The sequence below is a fragment of the Procambarus clarkii genome, chromosome 55, assembly GCF_040958095.1.
Source record: "Procambarus clarkii isolate CNS0578487 chromosome 55, FALCON_Pclarkii_2.0, whole genome shotgun sequence".
NCBI lineage: Eukaryota > Metazoa > Arthropoda > Malacostraca > Decapoda > Cambaridae > Procambarus > Procambarus clarkii.
The window spans coordinates 11,719,627-11,725,178 of record NC_091204.1 but is presented as its reverse complement, the minus strand read 5'-3'; the positions used below and the strand labels follow the sequence as shown (position 1 = coordinate 11,725,178).

General features: G+C 31.2%; 1 long non-coding RNA gene across 1 annotated transcript in view; it reads right to left on the bottom strand.

Annotated features, from left to right (window-relative positions):
- Positions 1–408: 408 nt before the first annotated feature.
- Positions 409–5,552, bottom strand: part of LOC138352815 (uncharacterized) — a 5,435-nt gene continuing 291 nt past the window's right edge. Inside the window, exons 2-3 of the long non-coding RNA XR_011222889.1 lie at positions 3,175–3,281; positions 409–964 (exon numbers count right to left, since the gene is read on the bottom strand). This is a non-coding gene — a long non-coding RNA (uncharacterized lncRNA). The remainder of the gene's footprint in view (positions 965–3,174; positions 3,282–5,552) is intronic.

The following is a 5,552-nucleotide window of genomic DNA, read 5'->3' as shown; positions in this document are numbered from 1 at the left end:
CGTCTCTCGAGTTTATCTCTCTAATGTTGTTTTCCCATCTTTCATTTTATCAGCTTAGTTCCTTTATTATGCCCCAATTACTCATCCATTGAGCGGTAGTTAAACTGAACCCAAATTTTAAAAAAGTTCCTTTTGCTAAGCAAGCTACAGTCTTGATAATGTCAGATATATTGTTTGTTAACACATTTCTCAACAATGAACAGTCAGTTTTATCAAGCTAACATATCCTAACACAACGAGTGAGAGTATTAACTGGTCTAATTATTTTATTAGACCAGTATATATTATTAGATTATACTGGTATAATTATATATATATATATATATATATATATATATATATATATATATATATATATATATATATATATATATATATATATAGTGCCTGTTCATTACAACTATTTAACGCTGGAAGGGATCAGGATAAGGATTTGGGATGGGATGGGGAGGAATGGTGCCAAACCACTTGGACGGCGGTCGGAGATTGAACGCCTAGGACTGCTTCTGTGCATTTAAATTACTAACTTACCTGAGAGTCTATATCCCTACATGTCAATGTTTGTGTATACTGGTAATGTGAGGAACATACAGAAGATAAGGGTAGCTGAACACCACAAAATGCTGAAGGGCAACTTTATTAAAGTTGCATAATGAAATGTGTAAGTACTTCATTCCTAATGATGTGCTGCCCGAAATCTTAGCGAAGTATCCAAAATTTGCTTACTGAGAGAAGCTAGAAGAGACAGAAAACGAGAGGTGTTAGAAGAGAGGAGGAAAGGAGAGATAAGAAAAACAAGAGACAAACGTAAAAGAAATTAAAAAAAAAAAGGGACACTTGTTAGGAGAGAAAATAGAGACCAGAGAAGACCATATATCAAGAGTGTGAGGATAAACACTTAATTGTGATTTTCTTAGTAGACATCCTCTGCCTCTTGTATACGAATCGTACTTGCAAGTTTTCCCTGAAAAGATATTAACAAAATTAATTAATATTTATTTATTTGTTTATATAAATTACACACACAAACTTTATATACATATATATATATATATATATATATATATATATATATATATATATATATATTATATATATATATATATATATATATATATATATATATATATATATATATATATATATATATATATATATATATATATTGTACCTAGTAGCCAGAACGTCGTACTCGGACTGCTATGCAAGGCCCGATTTGCCTAATAAGCCAAGTTTTCCTGAATTATTATATTTTCTCTAATTTTTTTCTTATGAAATGATAAAGCTACCCATTTCATTATGAGGTCAATTTTTTTTATTGGAGTTAAAATTAACGTAAATATATGACCGAACCTAACCAACCCTACCTAACCTAGCCTAACCTATCTTTATAGGTTAGGTTAGGTAGCCGAAAAAGTTAGGTTAGGTAGTCGAAAAACAATTAATTCATGAAAACTTGGCTTATTAGGCAAATCAGGCCTTGCATAGTAGGCTGAGAAGTGCATTCTGGCTACTAGGTACGACATACATACATAATATATATATATATATATATATATATATATATATATATATATATATATATATATATATATATACATATATATATATGTCGTACCTAGTAGCCAGAACGCACTTCTCGGCCTACTATTTAAGGCCCGATTTGCCTAATAAGCCAAGTTTTCATGAATTAATATATTGTCTGTAATTTTTTTCTTATGACATAATAAAGCTACCCATTTCATTATGTATGACGTCAATTTCTTTTTATTGGCGTTGAAATTAACATATATGACCGAACCATATATATCATATATGATATATGACCGAACCTAACCAACCCTACCTAACCTAACCTAACCTATCTTTAAAGGTTAGGTTAGGTTAGGTAGCCGAAAAAGTTAGGTTAGGTTAGGTTAGGTAGGTTAGGTAGTCGAAAAACAATTAATTCATGAAAACTTGGCTTATTATTCAAATCGGGCCTTGCATAGTAGGCTGAGAAGTGCGTTCTGGCTACTAGGTACGACATATATATATATATATATATATATATATATATATTTATATATTTCGTAAACCTCATCCTGTAAACATTCATGTTTCTACATGTTAAACAAGCTACGGGGATGAGGGAAGGGGTTGTTCCCTCCATGCTGGATATTATATTTACCAGGAAAGAGGAAGAGAGATTTATCATTCAGTATGACCTCCCTCCCTTGGGTAAAAGTGGCTATGTCTTTTTGGGAATAAAGTATGCAATGCATTATAATCTGGAAGAAAATGAGCTTGAAGCAGTTGAAAAACCTGATTTGTGGAGAGGTCATTATGGGGAACTCAGATATTTCCCCAAGAAATTTGACAGAAACACTTGCTGTTAGGACATGTAGTAAATGAGATGTATGTCAAGTTTTGTGAAATATATGATAATGGCACAACAAAATTTATACTAAATCAGAGATGCAGAACTAGGAATAGGGGATTTGTTCAACAGCAATTGTGAGAGGGCCAGAGACCAAAAGACACACAAATGGAATCAATATAGCAAGAGGCCAAACCCCCAAACATACAAGCAATACAAAAATGCGAGAAACAACAATAGCAGCAAGGAGAGGGGCAGAAAGACTATAACTTTCGGTCAGCAACCACACACAGGCCCAAACATAGATTGGGAGATGGCTTCTTCAATAACGAATTGTAAAAGTACCTATAACAGAAACATAATTGGATCTGCTTTGATACAGATCACAAAAGAAAGTAATTTGAACATTAGCAGCGGTTTATATAACTTAGATCCATTTTTAATAGATCAATTAATGGGCAATTTAAGTAGGATCATTGGAACACATTTGTCTCACTAATTCATTGTAAATATTTACTATTTTTATGCTATGATTATCCATGTTTGGGCCTGTGTGTGGTTGCTGCATCGGAAATTCTTGTTTCAATTTTCCTCCGTGGTCTGACACAGACTGACTGACTGACTGACTATATATATATATATATATATATATATATATATATATATATATATATATATATATATATATATATATATATATATATTTATATATATATATATATATATATATATATATATATATATATATATATATATATATATATATATATTTAAAGATAATTAGTAAAAAAAAACACAAATTTAAATTATTTTACCTTGTACCTAGATCCACCAGGCCTGTTTGGTGCATGTTTCAGTACTTCAGAAATATGAAAGGTCACGTCTTCCTCCTTAACTTGCGGATGTGCGTTGATAGATGATTCTGTAAAATTAACAGTTATTTATATAACAAATTCTGTATAACAATAATATTCTGTAAAATTAAAAGTAATTTACACAACAGATAAAACGTTAACTCTCCAGAGATGGTGATACACAACATATAAAAGACAAGTTTCAGAACAAGATATGCATTTAGGAATAAGGTTTCGTACATGTAGGTAGCACATGAGAAAAAAAGTGGAAGGTGATCAAGTTTATATTAACATGTTAACGGCTTTCTTAAGGCTTTGCAAAAAATGCGTTGAGTACAAATAAAAATAGAGGTAAAAGAGGGGGGAACATTGTTGAAAAAACAGCACAAATACAATTTCAAATTATTACAGAAAATTACATTAAAACAGCGTTGATTTGAAAAACAAAAAAAAAACATACATGGGTTGACAATAGAGGGGTAAGGTAGGTTACAGGGAATTTATTAGGTATAGCTTCGTTTTTAACTTAAACTGGTTGAGCATTTCTGGTTTGATTAAGTCGTACTCTAGGAATATCAAAACTGTATTTATTTCTGGTGTGGTGCTCATGGGTTCTGTTACAACCTTCTATGAAGCTTTTGAGATCAGGATTGGCATTACAGTTTAGCGTTTTATATATGTATAGTACACATGAGAGAATGTGCAGTGACTTAATGTCTAACATATTCAGGGATTTGAGTTGGGGTACCGAGTGATGTCTGGGCACCACACCAGAAATAAATACAGTTTTGATATTTCTGGAGTACGACTTAATCAAACCAGAAATGCTCTACAAATCAAGGGGCCCAGAATGTGGAATGACCTTCCCAACCATGTTAAAGACAGTACCTCTCTCAACCAGTTTAAGTTAAAAACGAAGCTATACCTAATAAATTCCCTGTAACCTACCTTACCCCTCTATTGTCAACCCATGTATGTTTTTTTTTTTTTTTTTTTTTTTTTTTTTCAAATCAACGCTGTTTTAATGTAATTTTCTGTAATAATTTGAAATTGTATTTGTGCTGTTTTTTCAACAATGTTCCCCCCTCTTTTACCTCTATTTTTATTTGTACTCAACGCATTTTTTCTTTTTACCCATTAGTTTTAAGCTTTAGTCAGTAGTGTTTTTTCCTGCCCGAAACGCTTTGCGTAACAGTGGCTTTAGGCATTGTATGTACTAGCTCTTATCTATAAAGCCAACAAACTTTGTAAAATCTCTTTATGTATGTACCTTTGCCTAAATAAAAATTATTATTATTATTATTATTATTAATGAAAAAATATTACTAATGTAATCTCACTGACCAATGAATTGTACATTGTTTAAAAGTCAATTATTTACATTATTATTATTTAATACTAATGATATAAAAATGCATTTTGCAATCTACTATTTATGCAAATATTAACCACAGGATCATGAAATAAACTGCAAAATACTGTAAAGGATAAACCAATTAAGTTTACATTTTCCCATAGCTAAGTCTGTCAGTTCTACAGTACTAGCAGCAGAGAACAATTATGACCAACCTCTATTAAATGAAACAATTTTAAGAGCAAGTGATAGAAATATAATCATTTATACTTAATGTACACTTAATTTGAACTTAAAATTTAAATTTTTTAGTGAATTTTAAATAAAAAAAAATTATTTAATTTTTTTGTTACTTACTTAAAATAACATTATATAGTTCTTGTTTTTCTAGAAATGCTAATTTCTTCTTTTGTCCTTTTAGGCTGTATAATGACCAAAGGCCGTTTGTTCCTATCTTCTTCATCATTCTTCGAACCATAGTTGCACAATCAGACCCACGTACACTGGTTAAAAGCAACACCTAAAAGCAACAGCAAAAATGTAGTACACTAGTAAATTTGATATATATTATATATTTAATATATATATATATATATCATCATAAATAACTTATTTATGATAAGGAATCTTATCATATAAATAACATCTCAACAAATCACATCATTCTAGGAGGTGATTTCAATATTGACCTGGGTCTATAAAATAACCCTCTAGTTGACTATTTCCATAACAGCATGTAATCCTCTATGATAATCCCCACAATCACCAAGCCCAAGCCAAGCACTAGAATAAAGTTCTCAAGTCAAGCCTAGCCTCGGGCCGGGCTTGGGGAGTAGAAGAACTCCCAGACCCCCATCAAGCTGATAAGTGTGTGTGTGTTATGAAGAGATACATCTTAACGACTATCAAAATTAGCAAGAGAAATATAGTCGTTGAAATGTAAGCCTCATCCTAACCATACACTCAAGACCTTGAGAAAGCACTC